Raw genomic sequence first — 15,670 nt, 5'->3', positions numbered from 1 at the left:
ACCTCAGTATTTAAAGCAGTGATTGACCCAAGAATAGCAATTCTGTCATCCTTTACTCACCCTCATGTCCTTCCAAACCTCTTCTGTGAAACACGCATGAAGATATTGTGAAAAATGTCCTGGTTGCTCTTTTACATGAAATTACTGGAGATTTCAAACTTCAGGACACAAGAGCATCATAAAAGTGTGCTATAATTCAACTTTTTGAATCCATCCAAAATGTATGTGTGAAGAACAGAACAAAGTGTATAAGGGGTTAGAATGACATCAGGGTCAATAATCCAACATTTTTATTCTTGGGTGAATTGTTCCTTTAAGATCTAGTTTAGATTACACAAATTTGGAATGTGTTATTGGTTTATTTTCATCATTTTCAGACTCATTGTAGGAACATCTTGCGTAAAACCTGAACAGTCTGGATTTAGAGGTTGATGTTTATTATACAGGCTAAGTTGGACAATCTAACTTACCTGTGATAACACGCATCCTAAAGCACAGTATTTTTCCAGTTTTTTGGTTTGATACGCTTTTCAGGGGCATTTCAGATCAATTCTGTCAAATAGAAAGAGGCTTTCCTATGTGGCTCTGAAAAATCTATTTATTAGTTTGTTTTTATTTATCAGTGACAGGGATCACTATAAATAGCATTTTGTAACGCCTTTTTTAATAAATGTATAATTATCGGAAGCAGTGCCTTCCATAATTATGACAGTTATACTGTCGAAATGTGAAAGCAGCATCTGCTACGGAGATAACCTTGATTTCAAAAGCTATGACCAGAAACTACCACAGTGCATTTCTTAAAAATAAATAAATTAGTCTCTGGCATCCTCCTTTTGAATCAATGTTATTGCCTGATCCAGAATAGTTATCGGGAGCAGTGCCTTCCATAATGCGAAGAAGATGATGGTAGTTTTTGCCTACCGATGTGTTGATATCGAGGGCAGTGCCCCTCATATTTCACTGTGGTGTGGATGTAATTATCGGGAACAGTGTTTCCCATGATGATGTACAAATCGTCTATGTTCACACACTCCTACCATGCTAGTTATCTGTTGTGAGTCATGTAATCTATTGAACAATCAAGTGCTGTTACCTTCTTCTGCCTTGGATGAATCAAATGTGGAGTGGGTGAGGATCACAGCAGAGATCGAAAACTATAGAAACCTCTAAGATCCTGTCATAAGATTCTGTCCTGTTCTCTTATTCGGTTTTCATATTTCTTCTGTTTCTAGTGTATCAATTACTTGTTTGTGCCTTGTAGATTATGATGAAGCTTTAAAGATTGAAATACTTTTCCTTTTTTTTTCTTTGTGTGCATTTAACTTCAATCAAATTGTATTCAACTTCAAACTGAGATTTAATTGAAACTATTCAGCTAATTGGTTTTACTGGTTACCTTTTGATACCAGTATCATCTGTTTATCATCACATCATGGCCGTCAATATGAATCGAGTTGCAATTAGAAAATAATGTTTATGCACTGATAAAGAGAAAGACACTGATGTACAACTTTGAAATGTGTCTGAACATATAATGTGGAAGAGATGAAAATGGAGATTAAAGATTATTCTAACAACAATGTCTTTAGTTATCGCTTGCAGATTCATGCTTGTCTATATATCCATATCTTTTAAAAAGTTTCTGAAGAATGCTTTGTAATGGCAGTAGTAGTTTTGTTCTGGACATAATTGGTTAATAGCATTACACATGATTCTCAGTTTTATGATAAGTCTGCAAGTAATTAATAAAAAGTTTGAACAACTCATTTAAACCGAAGGCTTTTTTGGATCCATGTGGAAGCTCTTTGTGTCAAGATAACTGTGGAGCGACTCATCTAAAATTACTACACTGACACTACATTTAGGTTCTTTCATCACTTGTTTAACCTCACATTTTAAACCAGGACATCTATGACTCAATAAGTATTTTTTTAAAAGACATATTATTCATAATCAGTTTGCATGTGCCATGGCACAGCACAAGAATTCAACATCTACACTGTATTAATAGATTTAAAACAAAATCTGACATTGCGCTTTTCCTCAGAGAAATTGGGTTCTACATCTCAGCTAAATTTACAAATAGTAGACACCAGTAAAAGTAGTAGGTTTCGATTTATTGCTTTACATTTGTTAAATGAATGCACACACTGAACTGATGTTTCATTGTATTATACAATCACCAGTATTTGTGTGTGTAGGGACCTGTCTGCAATTCTTCAAATGACCAGATGGTAGAACTAGAGTACTAGAGTAGAATTCTCTTTGAAGCTCTTATGAATGTGGTGGCACTGCCATAATTTATTAAACCGAGGTTTTGTTCATTTAACTCGCCTTAACAGCCGTCAAATAGATATTTCTTATTAACGCAGTCTCGTGTTTTATACTGAAGCTTTATAAGCTTTATAATGAAGGTGCTTTTAAAAAAGCAATACATCCTCCCCTAACAATGTACAACTATTACATATTGAATAGACTCAGAATTTGCCAGTTAGCTGGTGGTAAAACTGTGGACTTGAGTTTAAAATTAAGTTTAGTGTCGTCCATTGACATGTGGAGTGCTGTCATAATAAAAGTGTGCTGTCCCTTTAAGAGTGGGTTGTCAATAGATGCATATGTACAGCGCGAGTGAGATTGAGTAATCAAAGCGACAGAAACGCGAGGCAGAAATGAGTGAGAATGCGACAGCGGTTGTAGAGCACAATCTATTATACACACTGAAATAAATGAATAAAACGCAAGAAATCTGTTGAACTTTTGGTATACACTCACAGGACCAACTTCGAGTGAAGTTTTGTTCACTCACACCTGGCGTTATCGAGTGAACACCGAGTCTGACAGGTAGGACTCAAAGACAGCGTGTGTATCATCATCACACAGATAATCGAAACATTTACCTACCACTGTTGTAAAAATCAGTTTTAACGGATAAGACGGCGTGGAAAAACAGAGGAAATTGTTTTGACGTTTCCTCATTTCTTAGTCCTCGCGCGGATCTCAAGGTCTCACCTGCGCGTGAGGAAAGTGAGTGGCGGGAAATTGGCTCCCAAAGGCTTAAAGATTCACCCGCAGTCTCGGAGTAAGTATTTATTTGTTTTAATATGATTGAGATTTCACAAAAACCGCGTCCAGTTGTAGTCTAGTAAGAGGTGTTCGGGTTACCATTATAACAGTGTAACTCATCATGCATGCAACTGTCTGAACACTTCTTGTGGAGTTCAAGAAACAACCCCATCTCTTTTTATTGTGTGTTGAGGGCTCAAATGTCTGAAAGCAAAGTTGATCTATTCTACATTAAACCGTATGGCTTTTGCTGGTGTCTCTTCCCCTGCTTCAGCAAGCAGAGCTGGATGAAACAGTCTCCTCTTCACATGTCAGAGACCTTTAATCATTCCCTTCTTTCTCAGATAATCGTCGTTCTTGTTGCATCTTCATTAATTGGTGGCATTAGAAGCAACAGACTCATCTCTGCATTGTTATTTGCGTTTCTGTGAACAAAGAAAGACTCACTTGTGATCAATGCTGAATTACAGTCACCCAGGACAAAAGGTTGATTCAGATGGAGAATGTATGGCAGCTCAGGGTCACAAGTATAACTGCAGCTGTTGCTCTTAACCTGCATTGTAGCAGAATGTAACTTAAGTGTGAGCAAGTTGCGTAATGACTGGCATAAAAAGTGTCATTATTTGTATTATGGCAGGGAGCACTGCATGACTCATCCAGGGCCTGAAGATTAGGGGTGTGTGTGTGTTTCTGAGAGCAGACCTTCGGTGTGTTTGCGAGGTGATGAATGGTGTGAGGGCCACCTATTTAGTAGTTTCTCGCTCGTGTGTTTGTAGTGTAGGGCCCGTTAAGGTTCTGCCTTTCCTACTAGTGCTCAGTGTGCAGGAGATAAGCACTGTTGTTCAATAAACGCTGCCCCTAGGCCCTGTATCTCGGTCTAGGTGTGATAAGTGTCCCTGCATGTAAAGGCAAGCCAGGCTGCAAAACCCGCTGCCGGCCGGCTCTTCTTTTATGTTCGTGGAGTAAAGAGCTGACTGAAGACACACACAGATCCTCTCGCCCCAAGGAAGATTCGTTCTCTGGGGATCAATGGTCTGATTTAACTTCTAAGGGGCTGTTTACACGACACCATTTTCAACTAAAAACGTAAAACTTTGTATGCGTTTTGGCCGTTCGTTTACACGACTACGGCGTTTTAGGTGGCTGAAAACGCAATCGTTTGAAAACGGGTTTCAAAGTGCAAGTTTTTGAAAGCGGTCACCGTGTAAACAACAACAATGCACACTACAACGCTCAAACGACGTTTTCGAATCTATCCACTTTGGGGAACGTTTTTTCAAAAAACGTAGTTTTCATTAATAAAAACCCCGTCTCAGTGTGGACGGAAGGCCAAACCGTAGAGAAAAAGATGCGTTTTCAAATGAAAACGTACAGTATTAGTGTAGACCAGGCCTACATTTCACGAGAACTACACTGTTCCCTCTCAGGGTGTATTCACACCTGCCTTGTTTGGTTCGATTGAATCGAACTCTAGTTCGTTTCCCCCCTTGGTGCGGACCTTTTGGGCAGGTGTGAATACAGCAATCGAACTCGGGTGCGGACCAAACAACCGAACCGAGACCCAGCTGAAGAGGTGGTCTCGGTACGGTTCCAAACGAACTCTGGTACGGTTCGTTTACGGTGTGAACATGAACCGACCCAATTGCAAGAAAGCACTGAGCCTTTGAGTTAACAGGCTTCCGTAGTCGGAGATTTTGGCATAATGGTTTGTGTTATTGTTGTTCAAGTGCGAAAGAGAATTCCATTCCGGCGCGCTGTCTGGCCACACGATACTGTTGCACGTCTTTCTGCGCGCCGTGTGTGCGTCATTGGAATGGAATGAATGAATGAGTGTGTGCATCAGGACATTCACATACAGAGTGTTCTCTTTAGTCTAATCGCGCATAGATGCAAAAAAAGCTTTTGCAGTTCATATAATGTAACGATAGTTACAATACAAGGATGATGCTGCGTTAAACTGGACAAACTTAATCTCAAGCGTTAACATTGACAGCACTTGTTAGCAGTATAAGAATCTCATTATTTGAATGTGTGAACATAGCCCCTCTCTATGAATGAAAGCTTTATACCTTATTCGTCTTCTGCGCAGTTTCTTCATATTGCGTTTGTACAGAATATAACACAAAATTAGTAAAATAACAAATATTGCAGTACGAAATATCTCCATGCTGAGCCTTTTTTGCACTTCCTGATTTCCCTACTTGAGAATCCTTGTCCAATGAATGGACGACCTTAGCACACGTGTGGTTTTGTTTACACATTTTGGTTCACTTGCAAAAAGAGCAGTGTGAAAGCGAACCGTACCAAAAAAAAAAAAAATTGGTCCGGACCAAAGCAAGTGAACTATCGGACTTTCCTGGTGTGAATACACCCTCAGTGTCATCATTATTGTGTCTTATGCTTTTGACAAACCGTGTGTGTTGTTGTACCCTTGACCTCACAGAGTAGCACCAGATGTTAAAGATCAGTTTCAGCCTCCCAGTGACGGCATCATAATTTAAAAAGAAAATCACACGGAGATCAGCCTTTAAAAGAGGATTGAAATTCTAAGAAATTGAGGATGCAAGCTGATAAGCAACACCATGCTTGTGTTGTGTAGTCAGCAGATCGCAGACTCAGGTGACGGCTTTCATTCCGACAGGCTCGGCGAGCCCTGGATTACCTCCACTGGCCGTGTGCCCGAAGTTAGCAGCAGCAGCATCCCTTCACCACTTAGAAATGTGGCCACATGCCAGTCTTCTCTATGGCAGGCCGAGTCCAAACTGGTAACAGCTTCTGATGAGAGATCACAGAATAACCGGCTTGCGTGAGTTGTTGGCTCGGTTGAAAATCACATCGAGCCCTTCAGCCAAATTCTTTTGTATGCGGTTCGTTATTATAGTGAAGCATTTAGACCAGTCAATTTCACAGCAGTTCGGACTCTAACTGCTCATTGACTGAGTTACAGATCAATGCCTTCGCTGGATTTATTAGCTCGTTGTGATGAGTGTGCCTGTATTTCTACCTCCGTGTCTGCGGTGGTGTTTTATTCCTAACCTGTTTCATATATCATGTTTAATTTGAAGCTTTGCCCATGATGTAATTGTGGTGTGTTAACATTTAGCAGTGCCCATTCCCAGCTCTTAGACCCCAATGTTTACTCATGCTGGTGCACTTTACGTCAGTCGACTCGTCTGCTTGAGTGTTAATAAGTGCTTTCATTAATCTTGTTCTCTTGTGCGGAGTAATACCAATGCCAAGAACATTTCTAAACATGATCTTATCATAGCTCATATGAACACGGCCGCTGGGCATGACAGATGCTGGCCGTTAATGGCAGGACACGAGAGATGACGGAGAGCGGTCCAGATTTCACATCAAGGCAATTTTCTCCCACATCCCATTTTAATTTGAAAGGTTACTCTACAAAGGTTTGTGTTGGTGGAAGATGGGCTGGTTGGGAATATTCAGTTATCATCATAGCTCGGCAGCACTAAGTTGCGTTTACTTGTTTTACATAATTTAGACTAATTCACATAGATTATTATCTCATGTTGTAAATGTTTATTACAACCACAAAGCTGAAATTATGTCTTTAAGGTGTAATTAGTTGGACAAAACCTCTAATTGCATTCTGTGCAGTGCAGATGTAGTAATTGTCTGGTAGGAATACTGACTATTTGCGGACCCCATTCGCACCGGGTAGTTCTAGAAACTTAGTTATTTGAACTAGCCACCAGGGTGGTTCCCCGAGAACTGAATCTTCCCCAAAGCCATTTTCCTGGTTGTATTCGCATCGCCAGGAGGAACTCTGAAGTGACGTAAGCCACGCTTGTTGTGACTTTTATTTTGACGCCGCTGAGAACGGCAGAGTTTGAGCACATAGCTTCATTAGTTTACGATCTGTCTTAACAGTCCTGTCTAATACGTTATTCGGTAGAACTGTTATACAAAGAAAGTAGACAGTGTTTGAAAAAATATTAGCGTGTGGTTGATGCCCAATGTCGCTAGCTGAGCAGAAATCCATAATCATGTTGAGGTTGAGGTAAAGGTTAAGAGCCTCATCTATCACTGTTTGCTTGTTCGTAGTTTGTGGAGTAAATATATAGACTATAAACTGTGTAACATAGGAACTATGAAAAGTTCCTTTGCAGAAAAGCCCCTTACATCATTCACCTCTGACAATTTGTTCTTTGTAGCCTAATTATCTGGCCATTAGCATAAGTTAACCTTGGAATGTATTACTAACCAAAACTATGGGGTGAGTTTAGCCTTTAGAAAATGTGTTGTGTTGTGTCACCAAATAGAGATGAATATCCGGTTGCACTATGAGGCAACGTATTGATTTATTTCATTTTACAGTTGAATGGGTTGTCATGTCACTTTCTGACTGATTGACCATGCGACGCATCTGTATTGTGGATAGAAGTGTCTCCCCCCACCCAAGCATTCAGTATAATACCCTTTTTGTATCATTAGCAGTGAAACCAGGATGTTGAATAAGCTTTTTCTTATTTTATCAGATTCAGATTAGTCTCCAGTTGCCATGATCAAGTGAATAGGTTCAGGAGACACACTGTCAGTCTGTTGACTGCCTAGTGAACCATCACCATACCAGGGTTCCTGCGGGTCCTTAAAGTCTTAAAGCCCCTCTGTAGTCAATAATTGTATCCCTTAAAACTCATCTTTGTTCACTAAAATTACATATTTAAATGTCAATTGACATAATGTAAATTAAGGGATAATTGTATCCCTTAAAACTCATCTTTGTTCACTAAAATTACATATTTAAATGTCAATTGACATAATGTAAATGACATAAATTATAATTTTTTAAAATTGAGATTCAATAAATTATTGAATTTACTTAAATTCTAATATTAATACAATTATACGGAAAAAAAACTAATTCAAAACAAGATATTAATTAATTATAAAGAAAAGTCATTTTTGGTTTCAGCCTTTTTGGTGCATCCCTAACTCAGAGTAAAAATTACTTAAATTACCGAACAACACATGATGGTTATTGATGAATGTATTTTCCTCAAAAGATAAAAGTAAAAGTTTGATTGTTGTCTTTCCAAATATATTTATAAAATCTGAAACCTTCATTTTATGTTGGTAACAAGTATTATTCTATATATAATTTTTTTATATTATTGCATGTCTCTGTTTTGATGATGAAATGAAATGAAAAAAAAAAAAACTGGATATATGCTTTTTGGCTACTTTATTCAATGTTTAACAAAACATTGTATTCAATATTACTTTAGCCGCATCATTTTTCAACCGTGAATTTGAAACACCGACAAAAATGAATAGTGAAGTTTTGTTTGTTTTTTTAAGTAAAAGGGTATGCAGTGTAAAAACCTTTGACTGGTTCAATCAAACAACTGCGAAAGGTAAATAAAACAGAGCTGGGATAATTTAACTATGACTGTTAAAACGCAAAACAATTTTTTGACCATGACGTATAAAACATAAACGTATATAGCGTCCATATTCTTATTCAAAAAGATAAATTGATCTTCATGTTCAGGTGAGAGCGGAGTGCGAAAGGCTTGCTGCCTATTCATTTTGTTCTAATGTAATGTAAAAATGTTCTACATTCTGTTGAGCCCCAGTATAACATCCCGACGCACAAAACAATCACTGCAAGAATAGATGCTCTCTATGAAAGGATTGCCTCTTGATTAAAGACAGCGTGTCGAAGCCAATCACTAGGGTTGTCAACTTCAGAAAAGAAAAATACGGGACAATCATGTTTTTTTTTTTACAGGAAAATAAGGGACACTCAATATATTTGTACTGTATCACAAAGTATGTCATTTCAGGTTCGTATGCGTTTAAAAGGTTCTCAGACATAAACTTATTTGTTTTGCTTAACCTATTTATATACAATTTAATTCTTAAACAAATGTTAAGGTCATACAAAAAGTCGTGATCATTCTCAAGTGTCGTGTTGCTTTAAAAAAATATTAAATAACTCGTTTCATGAAATACGATTTTGGTCATCCCAACCAGTTCAGAAATGTGAAAGTTTAGCAAATGAGGTATTTTAGTCTGGTATCTTATCGAAGTCATAATTTTGGTATCGTGACAACACTAATTTGAAGGCTACATGCTGTTTAAATGTATTATTTACTTATATTTATTATCAATATAAAGAATAAACTAATTTAATTTAATATCTTTTATTTTCAAATAGTTAAATAAAATGGTAAAATAGTTCCAATGGTTTTTGCTATGGTACCGAGATCTGTGATTTTTATTTATTGAATTTTTTTTTTAAATTTGTTATTAGTTACAGTAGTTTTCCATTAACTGACACAGGAGCCAAGAGTGTCCTCCTCCCTTGTAAAGATGACGTTATGCAGCTCATCACAGATGTAATGATGAAAAGAATTACTCAACACAGCTCCCTATGATTCAGCATTGATAGCAGGTGTGTAATGTTTGTATATCACCCTCTAAAAGAAGTGGATGGATTTCTTGCTGTCCCACACAGTCTGAGTAGTCAGGCTGTTGCTTTACCCTCCATTGTTCATGATACAGTTACAGACTCCTGCATTCACTCTGTGTTTATTTAAGAGCCTGAAGTTAATTTTTCAGATACATGAGCAACCTGTCAACCAACTCCCTCCCTGCCTGTGGCTCTGTTTCTTCTTATTTGCCTATCAATAGTTTCAAGCACTGTCTAACTTATGAGTGAAGCTGTTCATGCTTGTTTATGATTCATAAGGCTTGTGCTTGTTCGTGCTACGGTTTGTGCTTGTCAATTGTGACCTCATGGACCAAAAAAAAAAAAAAAAAAACAGTGACTTGCTATAGGCTAATCCTTTCTGTTTAGTCTGGTTCTGATTTTTTTTTGTTTTTTTTTGTTCAGTCACAAAATTGAAATTCTATGGTTTTGAAAGTGTTCATTTATAGGGTCGCATGTTATACAGCATGATGTACCAGCACATTACACTGGTATAATATAATTTCAGTACCTAATCCTGAAATAAATTTAGTACAGTTCAACACAGTTTGGTATTTCAGGCATTGTGACATGAAGCATAAAAGTTAATGTGAGATTAATGAAATGGGTCAATGACATGTAAGAGTGCCCACCACAAAGCAAAGTAAAAACCTTTTAGTTTAAAACTCCTATTTTGAAAGCTTTTGTACCATTTTGATGAACTTTTACAGTATAATACATTTGATTTGTATGTAAAAAATATTAAATACAAATAAAATGTATTATACTGTAGAAGTTCATCAAAATGGTACAAAAGCTTTCAAAATAGGACTATAAGTTTATAGTTCCAAACAAAAACAAATGATCATTGTGCCATTGACAACGCAGCATCCGTTTTTCCCACCATACTTTGGTGTTACATTATGTGATCATTATGTGATTCATACAAATGCTTTTAAACCATTCAAGCGCGATAAGACAAAAGAGAACGCAGTGCAGTCTGTGAATTTCTGTCTGTGTGACACACACGCACACAAAAACACACAAAATTATACCAAAATGTCTGTTTTGTTGAGGATCCTTACAGCACAGTCTTAAATGAGTTAAAGGTATTGTAGGTAGAATTTTTTTTAAAAACTTTTTGCCAAATTTTTTTAAACTTTCTATATATATCAATGCATAATTAAAATGTAAGTACTCTGGAAAAGAGAGTATAAAAATCGAGTGTCTGTAGTCCTCTCAGGGCTGTAATAAACACAGCTACTTATCTCCATTCACTTCCACCCCCTCCATTCTGGGCTCCTTCCAAAACCACGCCCCCAAAACACATGAACGTGCGATGCCGACAGCTCACAGCTGGAGGACGCGCTTACTAGCGCCGAGCGGAGAGGAGCAGTGCATGTAGTGACATCATGTCAGACTCACATGTAATAAAATACCTAACTTTATCATTATGAATATAAACAACTAACATGGCTGTTAATACTCACTATCAAGCTAGCATATCGATACTGTTAAAGTTTAAAATATATTGAGTTTGATTCGTTAACGAGCTAGTAACATAAAGCAAAGCTAAAAACAGGTTGCATTGATACACGTTTTCCCATTACAATCAGTTACACTGTGATGAAGGTGAATTTTGTGTAAGATTCATAACATATACGCCGTGTTTTGCATGTTATTGTGTCTCTTACTTACTAGTCTCTTACCCTCCTCGAGTCAAACGAGTGCGCGCATGTGGGCAGCGCATGTAGCAGCGGGGGTGTTGCCATGGTTGCGAGAGAGTGACAGTCGCCTAAGCCAATCCTTTGTTTCGTCCCGGAAGGAAATAATGAGCTGTGTTTAGTGCAGATTAAACGGTCTAGAGTCACTCGATTTTTATACTCTTTTTATCAGAGTACTTACATTTTAATTATGCATTGATATATATAGAAAGTTTAAACAAATTTGGGAAAAAGTTTTTTAGACCAAAAACGACCTACCCAACCTTTAAATGAAGTCTTAAATGAACGTAAAGAGTTGCAGAAGGTCTTAAAGTGACAGCTGCCTAATAAACCCGCTGCTGTCTGTCATTAAGGATAATCATAGAACAAAAGAAAAAAATAAAGTCACTCACTCACGCTCTCTGAATAACTTTTGTAGCTTTAATACGGATTAATCTATATTTAATTTAATTTACAATTTATGCAGTGAAGACTGTAAATTAACTTTATTCAATTTCGGTAGATATACTACCTGAAAATCTTAAAGCACTTAAAGCAAGGTTACATGGTTACAGCACAAGGTTGCATGGGTCAAGTCACCTTTATTTATATAGCGCTTTTTACAATACAGATTGTATCAAAGCAGCTTCACAGTGATGACATGAAAATAATACAACAAAGTTTGTTTCTAGAAGAAAATTGCGTCATCGTCCTGTTACGGGAAGTGAACAGAGGAGACAAATGCAAGTAAAACTGGGCTTTATTGAACAAACAGATAAGCCAGCCTCAGAACGTGGAGAAATAAGACAGGAACAAAGTCTCAGTCCGATGAAGTCGAACTCACGAACTCACAGACCCAAAAGGATTCAGTGCAGGAACAGATGCGTTGGCAGCGCAGGCTTGCGTGGACAACTCAGCGAAGCACGGTCAGTGTGTGTGGCAAATCCTCCGTGAAGACGAGACAAGAGACGATGAGACGAACCGGACATCCACGAAGAACAGACTGGGACCCAAGGAACAGGAACAGGCAATACACATCCACAAAACAACGATCTGACAAACACAAGACGCATGAGGTGAGTATAAATAGGCACTGGAAATGAGTATCACCTGTCGCTGATCTCCAGGAGGATAATCAGCGACCACGCCCACACACGTGCACACACACAAACATAAACACAGCGCAAGGAACAGTCAGTGAATTCCTCAACCGTGACAGTACCCCTCCCCCTAGGAGCGCCTCCTGGAGCTCCCAGGAGAACCTACCCGTTGATTGTAATCATCAATAAGGGACTGATCCAGGATGTCCCTAGCAGGGACCCAACTTCTCTCCTCCGGACCGTAACCTTCCCAGTCCACCAGATACTGAAATCCGCGTCCCCTCCGCCTTGAGTCCAGAATACGATTTACCGAATAAGTAGGTTCCCCATCTACGAGTCGCGGCGGTGGGGGAACCGGGACCGGCGGATTAATGGGAGAATAAAATACGGGCTTTAATTTGGACACATGGAACACGGGATGAATTCTCCTGTACGCAGGATGCAGTTTGAGTCGAACTGTCACCGGACTAATGACTTTGGTGACAGGAAACGGGCCAATGAATTTAGGAGCTAATTTATTCGACACGGAACGGAGAGGAATATTCTTAGTAGAAAGCCACACTTTGGAACCGACGACGTAGACGGGAGGTCTTGACCGGTGGCGATCGGCCTTAACCTTGGTGCGCGCCCTTACCTGGAGCAGAGTCTCACGGGCTCTGGTCCATGTACGGTGACACCTCTGGACGAAGGCGTGAGCGGAGGGGACCGCGACTTCGGATTCCAGGCTGGGAAAAATAGGTGGCTGGTACCCTAAACTACACTCAAACGGTGATAGGCCCGTAGATGACACTGGTAACGAGTTGTGTGCGTACTCCACCATGGAAAGCTGTTGACCCCAGGAGGAAGGATTCTTGGATACCACACATCGCAACATTCTCTCCAAATCTTGGTTGGCTCTCTCGGTCTGACCATTGCTCTGGGGGTGGTAACCCGAGGACAGACTAACAGTGGCCCCCAGTAATTTACAAAATTCTTGCCAGAATTTGGACACAAATTGAGACCCCCTGTCAGAGACCACGTCCGTCGGGAGGCCATGTAGACGAAAGACGTGATCAATGACAGTCACCGCTGTCTCCTTGGCAGAAGGTAATTTGGCCAAGGGAATGAAATGAGCCGCCTTCGAGAACCGGTCCACTACGGTCAAAACAACCGTCTTACCTTGAGAGGGCGGGAGGGCGGTGATAAAATCTAGCGAAATGTGGGACCAGGGTCTCGAAGGGACAGACAGCGGTTGGAGTAACCCATCTGGGGGTCGATTGGAAGTCTTACCAATGGCACAGATCGAACAAGCCAAAACAAAATCTCGAATGTCGCGAGCCATCAATGGCCACCAAAATCGTTGCTTGACCAAAAAACTAGTGCGGTTTACTCCTGGGTGGCATGCCACGTTGGAACAATGACCCCACTGGATAACGTCGGACCGCAACCCCTCCGGCACAAATAAACGATTCGGTGGACCTCCGGGCGGAGGCGTTACCCCTTCTAAGGCCGTCTTGACCTTCGATTCGACCTCCCATGTGAGTGTGGAGATGAATAGAGTCTCGGGTAAAATGCACTCGGGAGTAGACGGGCGTGCGGATGGGTCAAAAATACGAGATAAAGAGTCGGGTTTGATGTTTTTGGAACCCGGGCGGTACGAGAGAGTAAAATCAAAACGACCGAAAAAAAGGGCCCACCGAGCCTGCCTGGAGTTGAGTCTTTTAGCAGATTGAATGTATTCCAGATTCTTGTGGTCAGTCCAGACTATAAAAGGTACCCCCGACCCTTCTAACCAATGTCGCCATTCCTCCAACGCTAGCTTGACCGCCAACAACTCCCTGTTACCAATGTCATAGTTGCGTTCGGAAGGCGATAAGCGATGAGAAAAAAACGCGCAAGGGTGCATCTTGTCGTCTGAGGAAGAGCGTTGGGAGAGTACCGCACCTACCCCCACCTCTGACGCATCGACCTCCACCACGAACTGACGTGAAGGATCAGGGGCTATCAAAATGGGAGCGGAAACAAAGCGGCTCTTGAGGTTAGCGAATGCAGTCTCGGCTACATCGGACCACCTGAACGTCGTTCTGGAGGAGGTCAAGGCTGTCAGAGGCGCGGCTAGTTGGCCGAAATTACGAATGAAACGTCGGTAAAAATTGGCAAACCCCAGAAACCTCAGTAGGGCCTTACGGGAATCTGGACTTGGCCAATCCACCACGGCCTTAATCTTGTCGGGATCCATACGCATTCCCTCAGACGAGACGATGTGACCTAAGAAAGGAACAGACTGTGCATGAAACGCGCATTTCTCCGCCTTGACAAAAAGCCCATTCTCTAACAGCCTCTGAAGCACTCGTCTGACGTGCTGAACGTGTTCCTGGAGAGACGAAGAAAAAATCAATATGTCATCCAGGTAGACATATATGAACTGGTCTACCATGTCTCTCAGCACATCATTGACGAGTGCCTGAAAAACCGCTGGGGAGTTGGACAGCCCGAACGGCATGACCAAATATTCAAAATGCCCCCTGGGGGTGTTAAAAGCGGTTTTCCATTCATCTCCCTTCCTGATGCGGACCAAATGATAAGCATTACGTAGATCCAATTTAGTGAAGACCGAGGCTCCCTGCAACCGCTCGAAGGCTGAAGACATCAACGGCAAAGGATAGGTATTCTTTACCGTGATGTTGTTCAGCCCCCGGTAATCAATACACGGTCGCAGGGAACCGTCCTTCTTCCCCACAAAAAAGAACCCCGCCCCCGCAGGAGAAGAGGAAGGTCGAATGAACCTGGATGTCAGAGAATCAGAAATGTATTTCTCCATGGCCTCCCTCTCGGGAATGGAAAGAGAGTATAACTTGCCCTTAGGCGGAGACGTACCTGGCAGAAGATCTATAGCACAGTCATAGGGACGATGCGGAGGAAGAGAAGCAGCTCTGGACTTACTGAACACTTCCTTCAGGTCGAGGTACTCAGCGGGCACGTTTGACAAATTCACCGGCTCCTCCTGCAGGACAGAACTGGACAGAGACGAACCAGCAGACATTAAACAAGACGCATAACATTCAGTACTCCAGGCGGAAATGGAGTTATGTCCCCAGTTAACCCTGGGGTTATGCTGCACGAGCCAGGGATGACCGAGGACAATAGGGATGGTAGGGGAGTCAAGAAGCAGAAAAGATAGATCTTCGGAATGATTGCCAGAAGTGATGAGTGTTATCTGAACCGTGGAGTGAGATATAGTGGGTAATTCTTGTCCATTGAGTGCGTTGACAGAAATCTTATTGGTGAGGGGTATGGTGGGTATCTGAAGTCTGTGTGCTAAGGTGTAGTCCATAAAGTTACCTTCCGCTCCGGAGTCGATAAGGGCTTGGCAGTGATGAGTC

General features: G+C 40.7%; 1 protein-coding gene across 6 annotated transcripts in view; it reads left to right on the top strand.

Moving 5' to 3' along the window:
- Positions 1-2,643: 2,643 nt before the first annotated feature.
- tnk2b (tyrosine kinase, non-receptor, 2b) overlaps positions 2,644-15,670 on the top strand; it is a 101,867-nt gene continuing 88,840 nt past the window's right edge. For 2 of the 6 annotated variants that reach the window (XM_056264714.1, XM_056264719.1), the window contains exon 1: positions 2,644-2,844. The gene's annotated coding sequence lies outside the window, so the exon portion shown is untranslated. Of the gene's footprint in view, positions 3,083-15,670 lie in introns of all 6 variants that reach the window. The other 4 variants (XM_056264717.1, XM_056264718.1, XM_056264713.1 and 1 more) reach the window with 3 other exon arrangements.

Source organism: Rhinichthys klamathensis, unplaced genomic scaffold (genome assembly GCF_029890125.1).
Source record: "Rhinichthys klamathensis goyatoka isolate OS25496 unplaced genomic scaffold, OSU_Roscu_1.1 h1tg000011l_1, whole genome shotgun sequence".
NCBI lineage: Eukaryota > Metazoa > Chordata > Actinopteri > Cypriniformes > Leuciscidae > Rhinichthys > Rhinichthys klamathensis.
The sequence above is the reverse complement of the archived record's forward strand: the minus strand, read 5'-3'. Positions and strand labels throughout refer to the sequence as shown.